At 46.1% G+C, this 21095-nt stretch overlaps 1 long non-coding RNA gene across 1 annotated transcript; it reads left to right on the forward strand.

Annotated features, from left to right (window-relative positions):
- Positions 1–1512: 1512 nt before the first annotated feature.
- Positions 1513–10133, forward strand: LOC141574730 (uncharacterized). Its single transcript, XR_012501735.1, has 3 exons — positions 1513–1691; positions 9114–9266; positions 10024–10133. It is a non-coding gene; the product is annotated as an uncharacterized LOC141574730 (long non-coding RNA).
- The last annotated feature ends 10962 nt before the right edge of the window (positions 10134–21095 follow it).

The following is a 21095-nucleotide window of genomic DNA, read 5'->3' on the forward strand; positions in this document are numbered from 1 at the left end:
CTGCTAGATGTGCTGTTCGGTGGGCTCTCATGGGAGAGGCTTGGGCAGGACTTCCCTTGGCAATAAGCTGCCCCACCCAGGCCTTTCCATGATCCAGACTCCTGGGACCAGGGTGCAAATCCCCAGCTCCTCACTTGTCAACAATGTGACCTGGGCAACTTTCTCAAACCGAAGCTTTGTCCACCCAAGGTCAGCAGAGATGGGGGATAACAGGATGTCCTGCACAGAATGTCTGTGCAGATTAAGTGAGGTAGAACAGACAAAACAGTGGTGGGGCCTGGCCCATTGGTTGGCAGAAGGGAGCTCACCATGTGCAGCAATTTCCGCGGGTCACCCAGCAATCTGCCCAGAGGCTTAGCCACTCCATCACTATCATGTGTCTGAAGTCCACTTAACCACATGGGAGAGAAACAAACACATATTCTGAGTGTAGCTGCCACAGGGAAAAGTGTATCTGAGCGGGGAGTAATACCAGAGGGTGATCAGGATGGTGGAAGATGCCCCCTGAGGTTGAGCAGAGTGGAGCTGCCCTCCAGAGCCTGGGGTTAGTGAGGATGGGCTTGTAGAAATGCCTCTCTCCTTTAACCATCAATGCTAGGTCCTGCGGGTACTGAGTCCCACAATCGGTGTGCTGCTAGTGCCCTCAGCACAGAGAAAAACCCAGGGTTTCCCACAAGGCTTCTGCCATGTCCTCTGCTTCCTGAACTCCCATTCTGGTGACCCCAACTGGGATGTAGAGATGAGGTGAGGCAGGGGCTTGCGCTGTCAACACCACTGCTCTACCCTGGGAATCTGACACACAGTAGGTGCTCGGTAAGTCATTGTTGAATGAACAGTAATACTGGGCCAAGTTTCTGTGGGTGTCTGTGCCCCCAGATCAGGGACCCCTCAGGGCCCACCTCACAAGTGACATGAAAATAATAATGCCACCAGGAGCAATAACAGTTCCTCAGAATAAGTGGGCTTTTCCAAGCACTCTCCACCTGCTGCAAAGGCCTCCCAGCAGGGAAGGGGGCTGTCAGGGGCAACACTGCACTCTCCACTGTAACAAGGAGAAAGCCAAGGGCCACAGAGAGGAGTGCCTTTCCAGTGTCACTGCTCACTTTCCCACCTTTTGGGATACTGGGAGGCTTTTCTACTACATTCTGGCTCTGAAGCCCCAATACTGTTTGGACATGCCTCCCTCCCTGGAGCAGGGAACCACTAAGTGACCTGTCACTTGTCACCAAGCAGACAGGCTCATTTCAGCTCATTGTGCCACCTGCAGGTTGTACTAGTAGCAGGATCCTCTGGGAGACATCACACTCTCCCAACCTGAAAACAGGTGAACAGCTTACAGGTTTCCTGGAGAGGATGGTCACATGGCCTTGATCTGGCCAATCAGCATTTTCCATCCTCCCTGGCCACTGTGATTGGCTCAGGGCTGGGCACCAGCCTAATCAGGCTCCACGGAGGTCAGGCCTAGTTACTGGAATCCTGGGAGAAGAGAAGTTCTATTTCAGTTGGGAGTTGAGGGGTGATGATGTCAGCCTGTGGCAGTTGGTGACTATCTTGCTCTCATAAAGGCAGAGCCATGTGAAGATGACACCAGTGGCAGAGCCCAAAGGTGGGGAAGGATGACTTCTGCTGATGTCACTGAGCACCAGGTACAGCCCTGCCTGAAGCTATCTCCCTGTGGATGTCTCAGTTAGGTAAGTCATTCTCTCCTGCCCTGTTTGCTTCTTTAAGCCACTTTGGTTTTCTGTCACTGGTTTTAAGAAAAAGTTTGACTATTCCTTCAAGCTGGCTAAATGGAGACCCTGGAACTGCAACAGTGTGGTGACAGGCAACAATGTGGCTAATAGACTCCAGAGGCCTCTGTTCAAACAGGGGATTGTAAATGACAAGGGAGAGTACACATGGCCTCAGTGAACAGATTTGCTAGTGGTAGCTCGCAGTTCCTGGATATTAGAGTGCATGCACTCAGCCAAGTCTCAGCTCTGCTCTCACACCTGCTAACTCATACATCTCCTCTCCCACCTGCCCGGCCTAGGGGGGCTGGACACCCCCGGGCACCTGAAACAGCCCAGGGCTTTGTGTTGTAATTTACACAGGCTGCCCCCACTTCTGAGGGTGAGGGTGACTGGGTTCCAGTTTACAGAGAAAACAGACTAGACGGTCTCACTGGTGAGCTGTGGGGGTGGGACCCCAATCTACCATCTGACCTAGAACTTCAGAGTGGACAGCCTCCCCACCCTCAGCCAGGATGCTTGCTAAGCCTAGGGGCTCAGGAGTCCTGCTCCCTCCAGCACCCCTCCTGGAGGTGAGAGTGCGGGGTGGCTCTTCCCTATACAACATTCACCACTGCAGGGGCACACGTGTGACCTCACAGTCTGTCATCCCTTCCTTATGACCTGGACCTCCTTGGCAGGGCATGAGAGGTGCCTTGATGTGTGAGAACTGCAGTTCATGGGTACATACGTGGGCAGGTGCACCATGACTGAGAGGACAGCACCCCAATTTAAGCCCCCTCCATGCTCAGATGGTTACATCCTGGAATTGAGGGGTTCCCAGGGGTCAGGTGGCCAATTCTGGCCTTCGGGGCAAATTCTTATCACCCAGGGGGCTAATTGTTAAATTAAATTACACATTTACAATTCAATAGTCAAGCCCCTTTCTCAGCAGCCTTGTAGCCTCTCAGCTTTTACCCCTCGCTGTGACCATGTTCTTAGCTTCAAATTGAGTGCCATTATGGACATGAACATGTCCCTGTCATGTGTCACCTTCAGAGTAAGGGGCCACCCAAAACTCCCCTCCCTTCCCCTTGTCGATACCTCCACACAGGGAGTAGGGCCCTTTCGATGCAGTTGTGCAAATGTGTGAGCTAAGGGTTTAGGATGACCAGGCTAAGAGGGGTCTGCCCCACATAGCAGGGCAGGTGGGCTGGCAGGGGGTGATGGTTCACTTGTAAAACTCAGCTGGTGTCAGGCAGCGACAACAGACTGGCAGCCAAGGGCTCAGCTGGTGCAGAGTAAGCGGATTAAATGTGTTCACCCAGACGCCTCGGGGATGGCAGCCCTAGAGTAAGACTACAAGTGGGGAAGGTGGAGGGTCCCCAGTGCCTGGACCTCCACCTTCTAAAAATCAGGACTGAGATGTGGCTTTGAAATCAGAACACTGGAGTTCAAAGCTTCCCCCACCACTTGGTCAATAATTCAAAGCAAATGAGCCTCAGTTTTCTCATGTGTAAAATCGGAACATTGAAGCCTCTCCCTCTGAGGATGTGGAGGGAAGTAAATGCGGTGACAGCAGAGCACAGGAGCTGTCTGGGCTGAGCCTGCACACAGGAAGGCCGTTGTTGCTGCCATGACCACCGTCTTCCAGGGCGGGGTCTGCACACTCTCCCTGTGAAGGTCCAGACAGTAAACATTCTAGGCTTTGAGGGACCTACAGTCCCTGTCACAACTACCACCCTCTGCTGTTGGAGGGCAAAGGCAGCTCCTGAAGTAGGTAATCCAGGCTCGCACCCCCGCTTCCTGGGATAAGTATTCCTGAGATACAATTGTCACATAACTTTGTTGGCTTTAGGTGTGCAGCATAATGACTTGTTACATGTGCATATTGTGAAATGATCACTGCATTAAGTTTACTTGACGTCTGTCATCACCCATAGTCACACACTATTTTCCTTGTGATCAGAAATTTTAAGAGGTACTCTCTTAACAACTATCAAATGGACAGCGCAGTGTTGTTAACTACAGTCACCTTGCAGTACATTATGTCCCCAGGACTTGTTTATCTTCTAACTGGAAGTTTGTACATTTTGATTATCTTCCCGAATTTCAATCACCCCCTGACTCACCTCTGGCAACCACCAACCTGATCTCTGTTTCTATGGGTTTCGGTTTATTTTGTAGATTCCAAATATAAATGAGATCATAGGTATTTGTCTTTCTCTGTCTTATTTATTTCACTTAGCATAATACCCTGAAGGTCCATCCAAGTTGTCACAAATGGCAGGATTTCATTTTTTTAATGTCTGAATAAGATTCCATTATATATACATATATATGCGTCACGTTTTCTGTATCCATTCATCTGTTGATGGACACAGGTTGTTTACATATCTTGGTTATTGTAAATAATGATACAGTGAACGTGAGGGTGCAGTTGTCTCATTGACATAGTGATTTCATTTCCTTTGGATATATTCCCAGCAGTGGACTTGCTGGATCATACGGAAGTTCTAATTTTAAATTTTGGGGGAGTCTTCTTACTCTTTTCCAGAGTGATGGCACCAATTTACATTCCCACCAACATTGCAGAAGTTTCCCTTTTCTTCACACCACCACCATCACTTGTTATCTCTTGTATTTTGATGACACCCACCCTGACAGGTGTGAGGGGATATCTCATTGTGGTTTTGATTTGCATTTCCCTGATGGTGAGTGATGTTGAGCACCTTTTCATGTACCTGTTAGACATCTGTGTGTCTTCTTTGGAAAAATGTCTATTCAGTTCCTCTGCCCACTTTTTAAATCAGATTGCTTGTTTTTTTGCTGTTGAATTGTAAGAGTTATTTATATGTTTTGGGTGTTAACCCCTTATCAGATACATAGTATGAAAGTACTTTCTCCCCTTCTGTCTGTTACCCTAACCTCTGCTTTCTGGATGACAGGGGTCCAGGCACTTGGGAATCTCTGCTTCTCACATGTTTCCAATGGTGGGTGGGTGAGGGCTGTGTTGTGATAAAACTGTGCACAACCGTGGGTCACTACCCCTTCTTTTAGAAGGTGGGCTCTGAAGAGTGCAGTGTGGGCAGGGATGTTTCCCTGAAGTCATCATTTGGATGGTCATGTGCCCTGGAACTCACATCTTCTAGCCCGGATGTGATGGGGGAATTTGCAAAGGGAGGACCTTGCAGCTAAGAGACTGACCAGGTGTTTTTGTGTCTTGTTGGAAGCACCTGGAAAAAAAGTTGTGTGGAACAGGGACTCCTCCAGGTCACAAGGCTCAGTTCAGGCTTCTGGGATGCAGAGGCCTGCTCTGAGCCACTAACTGAGGAGGGAAGGGCCTCAGGCAGGAGGGAGGGGTTGATAGATTTCACTTGCCCTGTTTGTCAAGTATCAGCTCTGGTGATGTGTGGCACATGGGCTTAGGTTTGGGCATGTAAGAGGAGAGGTTCCTGGGGAAGGGCTGGCTTTTTCCTCTGATTGAGGTCCTACTGTGTGCCAAGCACAGCAGTCCTCTGAGTCAGAGCTGGAAAGCCAGGCACAGAGAGGTCAGGGAGTTTCCAGGTCACACAACATTAGCGGCATCATTAGGTTCTGATGCAGACCTGACGCCCAGCCTACATTCTCTCTCCTTTCCCAGGACCATCATGATCCCACATGTCAGCATCACCCAGAGAGGCCCAGGTATGGGCACTGGGACATTTCCTGCCTAACATGCCAGGAGCCTTAAGAGGGAGGACAAGACACTTCCTGAGTCCATGATGCCCAGAGGCTGCTCTCAGCGAGAGGCCCAGCACACACTCTTGGATGAATCCTAGCTCTGTCCTGAGTCACTCTGTCCTCCCTGCCTCAGTCCTTCTGCCCACATGGGGCTGGAAACAGCAGCCACTTCACAAAGGTCTAAGGAAACTCCAGGATCCTGGAAGCAGCACCTTCACACAGGGAGCACGGTGGGGTCAGCCTCCATTGTCTCCTTAACTTTTCCTCACCTCTTTGCTGGATGAGGAGTCCTAGCGGGACCCTGGCTTGTCCCAATTCTCACCCCAGATCAGGGTCCAGCAGGGGGTGGTGTCCAGGCTGGACTCTGTCCTCTGCCCCTTCTGGGCACCCTCATTCCCTACACCTTGGCTGCCTGGACACTGTCTTCCAGAGGCCACTCTGTGCCTCCCACACCTACCTAGCATCCACCCACCCTGGGTTACTCCATCGCCCTCTGGCCCGTGGACACACACCTACTCCGTGTTGAGTGGAAATGAGGTGACAGACATGCTGGGCCTCCTGGACAGTCTGGGGGAGCCCGATATCCCCATCCTGCCCACTGCCCCAAGAGCCCAAGTTGGGGAGAGGGTGTGCCTCCATTCATACTCTGATTTGCTAAGATTCTCAGCACCTACTTTGCTGGGTGGATATGGGGGCAGAGGGATGATGTAAAAGCAGGAGACCTGGACAGCAGAGCATGAGAAGGGGGCTAGCCCAGGCTGGTCTCATAACCCCCTTAGCCTTGGCTTTCTCATCTTTAAAGTGGGACAGACTATTGTGAGGTGAGCAGGATCCTGACCCATAGACAGGCACTGTCCTACACGCATAAGAGATCACTGACTCCTCATGAAAATCTGTGGGGCAGGGACAGGCGTTATCAACCATTTCTGCAGAAGAAGTAACTGAGGCACAGAGAGAACAGGGGAGGTGACCACCACAGATTAAAGAGCCCAGGCCATCTGGTTCCAGTGTCCAGGCTCATGGTCAGTGCCCACTCTGGGTTTCCTTCCTCCCTTCACCCTCCACTAGGACCCATGGCTGCAACCTCATCTCAGTGTGATTGTTCATGGGGAGCAGGATGGGGGCACTGAGGGCCCGTTTCTCTGAGCACTGCTTTCCCAGAAGGCTCAAGGGGTTGACTGTATTCACTATTGGACACCCAGGCCTGGGCCCAGGCCAGCCACACTGCAAGGCCTGAATCAATGATTGTTGAGTGAATACCTGGACCTCTGCATATACCTGCATGTTGCTCCCATTTCCTCATCTCCACAGCTGGCTACCCGGCCAACACCTTATGTCATCAGGCCTCTGCCAGGGACAGTCAAGGGGACCAGAGCTGCTCATCTGGGGACAGGGAGCCTCAGGGGCCCTGTGGCTGTCCCAAGCACCTCCTGGGCCAATTCACAGGGAAGCCCAGCCAGCTTCCAGGAACAGCAATCAGGTCCCAATCCCAGGGGTGTAGAGTAGGTTTTGAGGGGTGTTTCCTGAGACTGACTTTGTGTATGAAGGGGTCCTGGGGGTCAGGCTGCTTTCAACCTCAATTCCAAGGCCCATACCCCTGCTGGCAGCATGGAGCTAGTCATAAAGGACACAGGCTGTGGGGTCAAGACTATAGCAGGGCTCTGCTCCCTCTCTGTGGCTCAGTGTCCTCATTTGTAACAGAGAACTAGTAACAGGGCAATGGGAGGGCTCACTGAGACCCTCCTCTGTGGCTTTGGTTGGACACTGCCCTCTCTCTGCTCAGTGCCCTTCTCTGTAATAGAGAACTAGTAACATTTTTCTTAGCCCCTTTTGGCCCCATTTTTCTCAGTCTCTTTCCACATTGAGCCCAGGGCTTTCACAGAGATCACAGACTTGGGAGGTAATCAGAGTGTGGTCTCAGCCCTAGTGGTCCCAACTGAGGCCAGAGGAACTTCAGGAGGGGTGGGAATCCAGAAGTGCTTCATGGAAGAGGTGAGATCTGAGCTGTGTCCCCAAGGATGAGCTGTCATCCAGCTGAGGCCTGGCACTGAGCAGGACCCATGTACATGGTGAATGAGGGTGTGAATGAATGAATGGGCACCCCTCTAACAGAGAGTGAAGGGGGAAGTCCCCCAGGCCAAAGCAGGAAACACAGGGCACCCTGGGGGAACAGAGGGCGGGGCTGCAGTGTGATGCCTGCCTCACCGTTTATGGGTGTCTTGCCCCCACTTTAGCCTGTGTTCTGGTGGATTGGGAGCCCTTTCCTCTCCTCTGCCCCAGGATCCTGCTCTTCATTCCCAGCAACACCCACCTGTGTCACCTCAGTGTCCCCAAGTGGACCTGGACCTGTCTTGTGGGAGATTGTGAAGAGGGATTTGGTGTGCAGCCCGACTGAAGTGGGAGGGAGAGGATAATAGGGACCTCCAGAGGGGATCATGGGCTGGGGGAAATCAGAGGGGTGGGGAAGGCTGAGACTCAGGGCTGAAGGATCCTGCTAGTGGTGGCTCCTTCTCAAGGGTCTTCACAGGGAGGAAGCATTCATGGGGTAAAGGCAGAGCTCAGTTTGGTGCTCGCTGACATGGAACATCTCATCACAGAGACGTCCAGAGGAGCTGGATATGGGGAACAAAGGTGCCACTGATGTCAGTGTCAGAGACTGAGACCCAGATGAGGTGGGGCGGTGGTGCAGGGTAAGGGGCTTGAGGATGTCAAGATGTTAATTCATTGGGGTCCTCAGTGTGGGGACCTTCATGTTCATTTCACATGGTGCCTGACAGAGCTAGACTTAGGGAGCTCACTGAGTAGACACGTGCTGACAACCTAGAGTCTCCTGTTTCCACATAAAGTCCCTGGTGTGAAACCAGCTGGCACTCTTTAGAGTCATACACCCTCACACCTGGGCTCTCTGTGTGCCTAGAGCCCAGTGACACCTTACCTCCCACTCCCCACTGCAGGACCCTTTGCACACATGCATTTCCACAAGCTATAAAACATCTTCTCTTGCTGTGTGTTTACCCTATGAAAACTCATTGCCCTAGGAAGAGAGGCCTCACATCCTGCCCTTATTAAAGTGGTAAAGACTGTTGTTCAGAGAAGCTCCTGTCAGATCTCACAACCAACCAGGTACCTGTGCAAGAATTGATCATGCATCCCCCTCCTCCTTGTGTGCACAGCACCCCCCCAATAACAGACCCCACAAACTCAACCTTGGCCCTCGTGTAGGCACCTCTTGCCTGTGTGGCCTGATGTTGCCTATAGCAGTGTCCCTATTAAACTTTCCTAAACCCTTCTCAGATGCTGGTAATTCTTTACCAACCCAAGTAACTAGCCCGCCATTGTGCCCACAACACCTGAAACAGAATTGGCTAAATTATGCAGATTGATGATGCAGGTTAATTTGCTATAAAGGTGAAATCAATTGTTTACAAATAAAAGCAACATACATACTCACGGCAGGACTAAGAACTCACACGGATAACTAAGACCCTCCACGCGCATCCCACTGTGGCCTCAGGGCCTTTGCGCTGGCTGCTCTTTCAGCCAGGATCTCTCTCTGCCTGCTTCTTAAACACCTCCAGGAATCTGCTCAATTTTCCTCCCTGACCTTATTTTTCTCCATGGAACATATCACTTCCGGACACTGTGCATATTTTACTTAATTTTTTCTGTGTCCCCCACCAGGCTGTCTGCTGCATGAGAATGGAGACCTGCCTGCTTCACTACCTGCTGTGCCCGGTGTCTGGAACCCGCCCAACACACAGTAGGACGTCAGCGAATGTGTGACGGGTGTGTGATCACTGTAGGCCACAGACAAAAGTCTTCCCAGCAGTGATGGTAAGAGTCATTCATTCTCTACTTACTGAGCCCTACTGTGCACTGGATACTGACCTGGGTGGGAGGCATGCAGTGGATGAGACACAGTGAGCACACACAGCATGTTAGGAGGGACACGTGCTCTGCAGAGCACACAAGGCTGGGGGAAGTCAGGAGTGCAGGAGTGGAGGAGAAGAGGGCGAGGTGGAGACAGTGGTGGCAGAAGAGACAGAGAGGTGGGGCCCAGGTCTTGCAGGGCTTGATGGCTCCTGTGAGGGCTTTTCCTCAGGGCAGCGAAACCATGGCTGGGCGTGGAGCAGGGGCCCGGGTCCTGAATGCTATGCAGGAAATGGAGAAGGTGTCTGCTGGGGAGATGTGCGTGGAGGAGGCTGTCCCTGTAGACTGTGCAGGCAGGGAAGGCTCCTCTGAGGGGCTGACATTTGAGCTGAGCCCTTGTATGGACCGTGTTTCCACCTTCTGTAGACTGGATGCTTTCGTCTGCCCTGCAGGCCTATGCAGGACACACCCTGTTCTCAGTCACCTGGACTTGGCCTCCTGCCTCCCTTGTGGGCCCTCCCACCCCAGAAGGAGTCCTTCTAGATCTAACGCACTACCTCCTCCACTGGACTTGGACTCACACTGAGCCACTGTCCACCTGCCCATCTCACCAAGAGGCAAGTCCAGACACTTGGGGGAGCCCCTCCACCCTAGAGCCCATGAACTTACTCAAATGGCCAGTCCTCAGCCTGCTCACATGCCTCACCCTCTCCTCCTGCAGAAACCCTGTGACAGATCCTGTCCACAGCACCCTGCTCCTCCAATCCTGACCCCAGGCTTTCCCATGGTGTGTGACCCCGCATGGGGTGCAGTCCCCTCCTCCAGTCTGGTGAGTAGAAACTACCTTTTCTTTTTTCTTTTGTTAATATATTTCTTTTTTAATTTTTATTTTATTGAGATATAGTCAGTTTGCATTGTTGTGTCAATTTCCATCATAGAGCATAATTTTGTCAATTGTGTTTACTCTTTCAAGAAACCATCTCTTGGCTTGATTTTTTCAAATGTTTCTAATATCTCTATTTTATTTATTTCCTCCCTGATCTTTATTATTTCCTTCCTTCTGCTTACTTTTGTTATTTTTTGCTCTTCTTTTTCTAATTCTTTTAGGTGGTAAGTTTGATTGTTTATTGCAGTTTTTCCTCTTTTTTGAGGTAGACCTCATTCTCTCGCTATAAACTTCCCTCTAAGCACTGCCTTTTCTGGATCCCATATGTTCTGTGTGGTTGTGTTTTCATCATCATTTGTCTCACTGTGTTTTTTTATTTCTTCTTTGATTTCATCATCCACCCATTTTTTTTAAAGCAGTATGTTGTTTAATCTCCATGCTGTCATTTATTTCTCCTTTATTTTTCTGTAGTTAATTTCTACTTTTATGGTATTGTGTTCAGAAAAAGTTGCTTCAAATATTTTCTATCTTCTTCAAATTGTTAATGCTTCTTTTGTGCCAAAGTATATGATCTATCCTAGAAAATGTGGTACGTGCGCTTGGGAAGAATGTATATTCTATTTTAGGGAAATATAATGTTCTGAAAATATTAACTAAGACAAATTGTTCTATTTTATCATTTAATTTCTATGTTGTCTTATTAAATTTATGTATGGAAGATCTGTCCAGTGATGTTAATGGATAGTTAAAGTCTTCTACCATGACTGTATTCCGATCAAATTTTCCCTTTTTATCTGTTATGTATTTAGGTGCTCCTATGTTGGGTTCATATATGTTAATGAGTGTAATATCTTCATCTATGACTCCTTTAATCATTATAAAATGTCCTTCTTAATCTTTCTTTATAATCTTTGTTTTAAAGTCTATTTTATTTGAAATCACTGTTCATATTCCTGCTTTCTTGTCATTTCCATTTTTGTGGAATATCTTTTTCAATCCTCTCACTTTCAATCTATGTGTGTCCTTCTCCCTATCGTGGGTCTCTTGTATACAGTGTATTGTATATACTTGCTTTATTATCCACTCTGCACTCTATATCCTTTGATTAAAGCATTTAGTCCATTGACATTTATAATAATTATTGATAGATATGTGTTTATTATATTTTGAACTTTGTTTTGCAGTTGATTTTGTATTTCCTCTTTGTTCCTTTCATTTTCTTTTTGTGGTTTGATAATTTTCCTTTTTATTATCTTGGTGTCTTCTTAGTTTTGTGACTCTATTGTAACTTTTTGGCTTGTGGTTACCCTACTTTGTACATATATTAACCCATTACTATATCTGTTTGTTTTAAACAGATAGTAATATAAGCTCAAACTCATCCTACCAAGAACAGGAGAGAGAGAGAGAGAGAGAGAGAGAGGGAGAAACCTGTACATTTTCTTGTTCGCCTCCCCCACCCTTAATGATTTAGATGTCCTCTTTTATGATTTCATGTTTATTCTATTGTAATTCATTTTAGGAATCACCTTTCCAATCATGGTTTTCTCCTTTTTGTAGCATCCTGCTTCTTTTCTGTTTAGAGTAGGTCTTTCAATATTTCCTTTAGCATAGGTTTAGTGTTGCTAAATTCTTTTAGTTTTTGCTTGTCTGTGAAGTTCTTTATCTCTCCTTCTATTCTAAATGATAGCCTTGCTGGATAAAGTATCGTAGGCTGCATCATTTTTTCATTCAGGACTTTGAATATTCCTTGCCCCTCCCTTCTGGCCTGTACTGTTTGTGTAGAGAAATCAGCTGAAAATCTTATGGGGGTTCCCTTGTATCTCATTCTTTGTTTTTCTCTTGCTGCCTTTAGAATCATTTCCTATTCTCAACCCTGGTCATCCTAATTGTAATATGTCTTGGTGTGGGTCTGTTTGGGACCTCCTTGTTTGGGACGCTCTGTGCTTCCTGTACTTGGATATCTGATTCCTTCTTTAGGTTTGGGAAGTTTTCAGTCATGATTTCTTCAAATACCTTTTCAATCCCCTTTGTTCTTTCTTCTCCTTCTGGGACCCCCATTATGAGTAGGTTGGCATGCTTTATGTTTTTCCATAGATCCCTTATATTGCTTTCATAGGTTTTTATTTGTTTTCTCTCAGCTGTTCTGTTGTCCTGTCTTCTAAGTCACATATTCATTCCTCTCAATTATCTAGCCTACATTTTACAGCCTTTAGCTCAACTCTCATCTCAGCAAATAAGTTTTCCAATTTTCACTGGCTCCTGTTTAGAGTTTCAATTTCGTTTTTTGACATATTCTCTGTCTCTATAGACAATCTCTTTTAGTTTCTTCAGTACTTTGATCACTCCTTTCTTGAAATCATCTAGTAGACTATCAATGTCTATTTCATTGATTGTTCTTTCAGGGGATTTATCTTGTTCTTTTAATTGAGAGAGGTGGCTCTGCTTCATCTTGCTTATATCTCTCTGGCACTTTGGCTTATGGAGTATCAGTTATCTACTGTCATCCTTTAGGAGTTTATTTATTTATATAAAGTGGATGCAGAAATAAAACTAAGCACAAAGAAATTAGTTTTAAAAGCAGTATAATCAATAACAGAAGAACATATTGAAACAAGTTAACAATTGAGTTGCGATGAATTTTTAAAACATTAAAGGAAGAAAAATATTTGAGAACAGAGTATAATCATAACAGAAGAACAAAACAAAGATAAAAATGAAATTGGACAAATTGAAAGATAATAATATTAGTATTTTAAAAGAAACTTTTAAAAGGGATTAAAAATAGAAATATAAAAATTATTTAAGAAGTAACATTTAAAAAGTAAAAGAAAATGGAACAGAAAAAGAAGAGAGGATGTTCCCGTGGAGATTGTGTGCCCTTAATAATTTTATCAAGATGTCTTTCTTAAATAAGTGTGGTTGCCAAGTCTTACTTCTGTGCCTTTTGTCTGTTATCCCTTTGGTTACGGATGTGGCTGTTAACCTGTTTACCAGAGCCTACCCTGGCTATTGAATGGGGACTCCTATTTGTTTTGTGGTTGTCACTGCTCCTGCCCCTGCCTTGTTTCATGAACTCAGCTCATTGGTTCCAGAGACCCTCTGGTCACACCCTTGGTCTGTGCTGCTCCCAGTGCCTGTAGGTAGATATGTCACATCTCCTCCCAATGCTGCATCTTGGTGCTGCTCTCCTGCATGGTAGGTGGGCAGGGTGTGCCCCTTCCCAATGCCGTGTCCAGGTGCAGCAGTCCTGCACAGTAGTTGGGTTGGTTGCTCCCATGTTCAGTGCTACTCCCCACTCCACATCTGCTCCACACTCTGTAGGTGGGCTTGAGGCAAATGGCCACACCAGCCCTAGTCCCTGCTCTTTGCCAGAACTCTGCTCCTTGTTCATTTGTCTTAGAGGTGCGAGTTCATAGACGCACCAGGACAGAACCTTCCTATATGTCTGGGGATGTAAACAAGTCTCAGTCCCACCTATGAGGCTGCAGAACTGCCAGGTACATATTCAGGTTTCAACCCTGCCTCTGCCTGGGTGGGTATGATGGCTGTGGCTGAGCCTCATCTCTCTTCTTCTGAGAAATCACCAGTTATGTTGCTGTGGGTCAGCAGAGACAAAGGACAAAACTCCCCTTCCCTCAGGCAAGCCAGCAGTGTTGCTTTGCTTTATTTTTTTTCTTATTTTATGGGGGGCCCAGGCTGTTCTGCTCTGTATACAATCCAAGCAGTTGTCCACAGCACACTGTAGTCCCCCAGGGTTACCTCTGTACAGTCAACCAGAGTCTGCCTGGATCCAGCAGCCTGTCCCTTCCCATCCCTGATTCACTTCTAGGTTTGGGGGTTGCTGACAAACTTTGTGCCCATATAACTTGATTCTGTCAGTCAAGGGCGTTTCTGTACACATCTGAACCTCAGAGGTTCTCTGTCCATCCTGCTGACCTCTCCGTTGGAAAGGGGGAGACCCAGTCAACCAGCACTATCCCTCCTTTGCTGCTCCCTCTTCAAAGGACCAACCCCAAGCCATTTTGCATTTTCTTCCTTCTTTTTTCCGTTTCTCCTACCAGATTGGTGGCACATTTTGTCTTTTGAAGATGGCAATGTTTTATCAAAGTTCAGCAGATGTTCTGAGTGGATGGGTGTGTCTGTGAATGTCAGTCTTGGTGTATTTATTGGAGAGGATAAGATACAAGTATCCTTCTACTCCACTCTCTTGGACTTTCTCCAAGAATATGCACTCTTAATAATTTTGTCATAAGGTTGTTTTTAATTATGGGTGGTTGCCAAGTCTTCCTTCCATGCCTTTTGCCTGTTATCCCCTTTGTTGGTGGTGTGGCTGGTGTTCTGGTGGCCTGAGTCTGCCCTGGATATTGAGCAGGAGCTCCTTTTTTTCCTGTGGTTGTCACACTCCTGCCCATATCCTGCTGTGAAAACTCCACTTGCTGGTTCCAGGGGCCCTCCAGTCATGCTCCTGGTCTGTGTTCCAGCATCAGTTTGTGGGTGGTCTGCACCCCCACCAGATGCCTGGTCCCAGCACCACACTTGTGCAAGATAGTTGGCAGGTAGCTCCCCTTCCGCATTAGGTCCATGCTTCATAGGTGGACTCAGAGAAAACAGCTGCACTAGCCCTCACCCCTGCTCTGTTCCAGAACACTGCTTCTTGTCCATTTGTCTTAGAAAAGCCAATTCAGAGAGGCATCGGTGTGTAATGGTCCCCTCTGCTTGGGACTGTAAACAAATCTCAGTCCTACCTATGAGGTTGCGGAGCCCCTAGTTAGGGATTCGGCTTTTGACCCCTCCTTCACCTGGGAACCATGAACCAGAAAATATGGTGGCTATGGCTGAGCCTTGACACTTTTCTCCCAAGAAGTCTCCAATAATGGCACTGTGGGTCTGTGGACACAAAGGCTACGGATCCCCTTCCCCCCAGGGCACACCAGCAGTGTTGCTTTGCCTTTTTTTTTTTTTTTTGGATTTTATGGGGGACCCAGGCTGTTCTAATCTGTATACTCTCCCAGCCATGGCACACAGAACATTGCAGTCCCCCAAGGTTTCCTCTGTACAGTCAGCCCGAGTCCTCTGCTCGACTCAGACAGCCTGTCCCATCCCACCTCTGCTGGTTCACGTCTAGGGCTGGGGATCATTGGGACTCTTTGTGCCCAATTAACTTAGTTCTGTCAGTCAAAGGCTATTCTGTACAGATCCGAGCCGCAGATGTTCCCTCTCCATCTTGCTGAACTCGCCATTGGAGTTGGGTAGACCCAGTGTATTAATGCTATTACTCCTTTGCAGCTCCCTCCTCATTGGAATGGTCCTGAACTATTTTCCTTTTTCTTCTTTTCTCTTACCAGATTTGTGGAAAATTTTATCTTTTGAAGAAGGCAATATTCTGTCAAAGTTCAGCAGGTGTTCTGGGTGGTGGGTGTGTATGTGGATGTCACTCTTGGTGAATTTGTGGGAGAGGGTGAGCTCTGAGCATCTTTTTTACTCCACCATCTTTCCTCCTCCTTCACTTTTTCTTTTGATTGGAACACTTAGTCCATTGACATTTATAGTAGTGTTATTTTATAGATGTGGTTATATTGCCATTTTGAAATTTGTTTTCCAGTTGATTTGGTATTTCTTATTTGTTACTTTCTTTTAATTTTTTTTTTCATTTTTGTCATATGATAAATATCTTTTCTATAAGTTTGGTTTCTTTTTGGGTTTTATGACTCTTTATATACTTCTGATTTGTGGTTATCTTGTCTTTCAAGTATGGTAACCCCTTACTTCATCTGTTTGGTTTTAGTTGATAGTCATGTAGGCTCAAGTGCATCCTAAAAAGAAAGAAGACAATAAGAAAGAAGAAAAAAAAAAAGAAAGGGAACAAAATCTATATTCTCTTGCTCTCCTCTTTCACCTTTTATGACTTTGCTATTCTTTCTTTCTTTCTTGCTTTCTTTATTGACTTACTGACTTATTTATATCTTCATGTTTTCCCTTGCAATTCACTGTATTTATTGCATTTCCAATTATGGTTTCCTAATTTCTATAGCTTCCTGTTTATGTTTTATTTAGATTAGAACTTTCAATTTTTTTTTAGCATAGATTTAGTACTGCTGAATTCTTTTAGTTTTGCTTGTCTGTGAAATTCTTTCTCTCTCTTTCTGTTCTAAAGGAGAGTCTTTCTAGATAGAATATCCTAGTTTGCAGCCTTTTCTCATTCAGGACTTTGAATATATCTTGCCACTCCCTTCTGGCCAGAAGTTTTTATGTAGAGAAATCTGCTGAATGCTTATGGGGCTCCCTTGTAACTAACATTTTGTTTTTCTCTCACTGCCTTTAGAATATTTTCTTTATCTTTAACTTTAACCATTTTAATTATAATATGTCTTGGTGTAGGTCTGTTTGGTTTCTTCTTGTTTGGGACCCTCTGTGCCTCTTGTACTTGGATAATTCTTTCCTTCTTAAGGTTTGGAAAGTTTTCAGTCATGATTTCTTTAACTATCTTTTCAATCCCCTTTTCTCTTTCTTCTCCTTCTGGGACCCACTATTATACATAGGCTGGCGCACTTTATATTATCTTGCTTTAATTGGTTTTTATTGGCTTTTATGTCTGCTGTATTGGGTTATTTCTTTTATCTTGTCTCCTATGTCATTTATTCATTCCTCTGCATTATCTAGTCTGTTTTTGATTGCCTGTAGTTGAATTTTCTATTTTTAACTAGCTCTTCTTTATAGTTTAAATTTTCTTTTCAAAGTTTTCTGTCTCTATTGATAGTCTCTTTTAGTTCTTTCAGTGTGTTGATCATTCCCTTTTTGAAGTCTAGTAGACTATCAGTCTATTTTACTTTTTGTTCTTTCAGGGGATTTCTCTTGTTCTTTTAATTGAAAGTGGTTCCTCAGCTTCTTTATTTACTTATATTTCTCTGGCTCTATGTATTTTTTCTAGACCCATTTCTGAGCTGTGGTGTGTAGTAGGCAGGGTGGGAGCACTTCAGTTGTGAAGAAAAATAGGCAGGAGATTTCCACTGGGGAGTTCCCTCTGTGGTGTTGTCTGTCACTTGTTTTGCAGACTTACAAATTACAATTTGTTGATGTTGGCTTTATCCCTGCTTTAGCTATGGGAATGTCAGCCACCTACTCTGGTGCCCCTCAGGTTCTGAGCCCCAGGAAACATCAGTGCAGATCCAGCAGTGTCAGTCCCTTGGACCTGCCTTAGCAAGTGTGTATTCACACACATGAATTTGTGGTCCACTACAGGTTCAGCTCAAACCCCAATCCCGCATCCACATATGGAACCATACACCACCCTGTTGTAAATACCCTCACTGGCCACCCTTCTTGAGTCAGAACTCCACTCACTGCCTGTAAGTCCCAGAGGTGTGGATCCATAAAGTGACCAGAGAGAGCAAATCCACCCTCTCTGCCTGGGGCTGTAAACAAATCTCAGTCCCGCCTGTGAAGTTGCAATGGCACAGGATATGGATTCAACATTCAGCTCTGCCTTTGTGCAGCAGTGTTGGCTATGACCAAGCCCCATTTCTCTTCTCATGAGAACACACCAACAATGTAGCCAAGTGGAGAAAGTGACTTTGGCACAGCCATGCATCATTCCTCCCCCATTATACCAACATTGGTGCTTTTTTATGAGAGTTTCAGTCTGTTCTGTTCCACACATACACACACACACACAGCCAGAGCTCACACTGCCCTCTAGTTTCCTGATGCTGCCTCTCTGCAGTGTGACCCAGCCCTCTGCCTGGGCTCTTCACTGACTCCAGTAGCCAGTCCTGGCTCATCCCTGCTAGTTCATGTCTAGGGCTGGTCATCACAGGGACCCTCTGTGTCAGTATTCCCCAGTTCTGCCTGCCATGCAGTTGCCACTGTCTCCTCCAAACCTTGGAAGCTCTGCTTCTTTCCTAGCTGATCTCCCAGCTAGAGAGGTTGTGTCCCAGTGTGAGGGTGCCTTTCTTCCTATGCTACTTTTTCCCTGCAGGATCAGTCCTGCACTGAATTTGTCTTTTTTCTTTTTATTCTTTACCATATTTTGTGAGAATCTTCCTGTATTTCAAAATGAGAGACACTCTGCCAGAGTTCAGGAGGTTTCTGTGCAATTCAATGTTTTTGTGTATTTGTGGGAGAGGTCAAGCTGTGAGTCTGTCTACTCTGTCACTTTGGCTCCTTCAAATTTTAAAATAGGGCTAGGTCTTTCTTAATTACTCTCAACAAGCTGTTGTAGTTTCCAGCGTACATGTCTTGTAATTTTTCCTTGCCTCTATTGGATGCTGATTCAGAACATACACAACCTTCTAGAGAAGCCTGTCCCACCCTGCCATTTGCTGCCAACTAGCTGGCCTGTGTCTGAGTCACCAAAAGGTTTTGTTCTTTATCTGATTCTTAATTCTTTAGAATTTATCATTTTACTCTCATAAATGCTGATTGTACTTGTAACAAATACTTTAAAATAAAAATAATAAACTTTATGCTGTGGATGCAATATGAATGAATCTCAAGTAACATATGCTTTAAATACCTTAGAATTAGTAAAGCAATATAGATACATTATGAACACTTGAAATGTTGCCTAAAGGAAAAGTGCAGAGATTTGCAAATCCCACCCCCAGAAGTGACCGTCATGAATGGCTTGGTGAACATCTCTCAGTCTCTATCTCTCTTATTCTCTCTGCCTCTGTCTCTCACACACCACAAGATTCATTTACATCTATGATGATTTGACACATATGTGGTCATAGATGGCATCTGGGATGTAGATGATGGATTAACAAGCATCCAAACTGAGGGCTTCCTTGACATCAGGTAAAGACCTAGCACTCATTTTTCCAGCTGCACAACAATCATTCCTCCATGTGAACCAGAACTGATGAATCCCACCCCGTCTCCATGAACATTAGTGTTGCTTCCAATCTCCTACTAGTTAAACCAGAACTGTGATGAACATCCTTGAAAAGACGTCTTTGAAAAATTGTGCAAGAATTTTAGTATGATCAACACTAAGCATCAGCACTACTCGGAAAGGGGTGAACTTGTGGAACTGTAATTCATCCTGCATAATGTTCTCCCAGAGAGGAGTGTCTGCTCACTCTTCCCTCCAGGGGATCTACTGTGGCCTCTGCCTCCTCATGTTGTCACTAGAGCTGGTTGTCACCAGGCTAAAGTCCTGCCAGTGTGATGGTGACCAATGCTGTCTCCAAAGTGTCTACATCTGTGTGCATCCTCACTTGAGAGGTCAAGCACCTCTAATATACACTGGCCACCTGCATTGCCTCTTGTTGGAATTGCATGTGTTTCTTCTGTTTCTGTTTAGAACACAATGTTTCAAGAAGTTTTTGGACCACAGGGATGTGAAACCTTTCTCTGACTTTAGGTTATGAAAAATGATTTTTCCAGGTTGTGGTTTGTCTTTCATGGCTTTTGAATATTATTATTTTTTATTTTGTAGGTTATGTTTTGCCACAGGGAGAGCTAAGCATCTCCCTTCTGGCTCTGGTTTCACACATAGAATAGCAGTGCCTATCTCGAGATTATGCACATAGTTACTAAAAATTTTCATTTTGTACATCTCATGTTTAATCCACCTGGGTTTCCCTTTCAAATAACCAAAATGCTACTTCAAGTAAAAAAAAAAAAAAACCAGTCCCTTGTTAAAATATGAGAGCAGACACAAACAGCCACCTTTTGCATGATTTCATTGATAGGGAACATCCAGTTTAGGGAAAGACACACAGAAAGAAATAGGATAAGGGCTTGTCAGGGGCTGGGGGAGGGTGAAAAGAGAATGTGTGGTTTGGATACAGGGTTTTATTATGAGGAAAGAAAAAGTCTGAAACTAGACAGTGATGATGGTTACACAGCATTGTGAATGCACTTAATGCTCCTGAATTGCACAATTTAAAATGGAAAAACATCTAAATTTTATTATTGTAAACTTAAAACATAAAAATAGATGATACTCTAAATGACATGAAAGAAAACAAGGAAATTACAGAAAAAACAAACAAAAATGATGCCAGGAGAAGGGAAGTTAAGTTTGGGTCTGGGAGTGGGTTGATTCTGAGAATTAGATGACAGTGTTGGTGTTTGCAGAGGCATCTCAGCCCGTAGGGGTGGTGATGCCTGAATCGGCTCTGGGTCTCATAGAAGTGTGTGTGTAGGTGCAGGAGGAGCTACAAGATCAGGCTCAGGGTCTCCCTGCAGGACTGGTAAAGTAACCTGTCTCTAGGTCTCCTGTAGGGCTAGTCTTACAGTCTCCCTGCAGAGCTGGTGGGATGTGACACGGTTCTGTGTTTTTTGCAGGTGCAGGTTCGGGTTCCCCTGCAGGGTTGGTAGAATGGGACCCAGTCCTGTGTCTCATGCAGGATCCAGCTCAGGATCTCATGCAAGACCAGGCTCAGGGTCTCCTTGTAAGGCTTGTGGAATGAGACCCCATCCTTTTTCTCCTGCAGCAGCAGATTCATGGTGTCCCTGCAAGGTTTTGCAATTTCACCCTACTCTGTATCACCTGCAGAAGCAGGCTCAGACTGTCCCTGCTGGGTTGATGGCATATGACCCATCTCTGATTCTCTTGCAGAAGCAGGCTCAGGGTCCCTCTACAGGGCTAGTCAATTTTGTTCCAGTCCTAGGTCCCTTGCAGGTGCAGGATTGGAGTCTTTTTCAGGGCTGGTGAAATGTGACTCAGCTGTTGGTCTCCTGCAGAAACAGGCAGAGTTTCTCCCTGCAAGCCTTGTGGAATGGGACCCAGTGCTGGGTCTCCTACAGGAGCATGATCGGGGTCTCTATGCAGGGCTAGTGGAATTGGACCTGGCTAATGGTCTCCCTGCAATGCTGTTGGAATTGGTCCAATTCTTGGGTGTCTTGAAGGTGCAGGCTCTAAATCTCCTTGCATTGCTGGTGAAATGTGAGCCAGT

This window comes from Camelus bactrianus, chromosome 23, assembly GCF_048773025.1.
Source record: "Camelus bactrianus isolate YW-2024 breed Bactrian camel chromosome 23, ASM4877302v1, whole genome shotgun sequence".
Classification (NCBI taxonomy): domain Eukaryota; kingdom Metazoa; phylum Chordata; class Mammalia; order Artiodactyla; family Camelidae; genus Camelus; species Camelus bactrianus.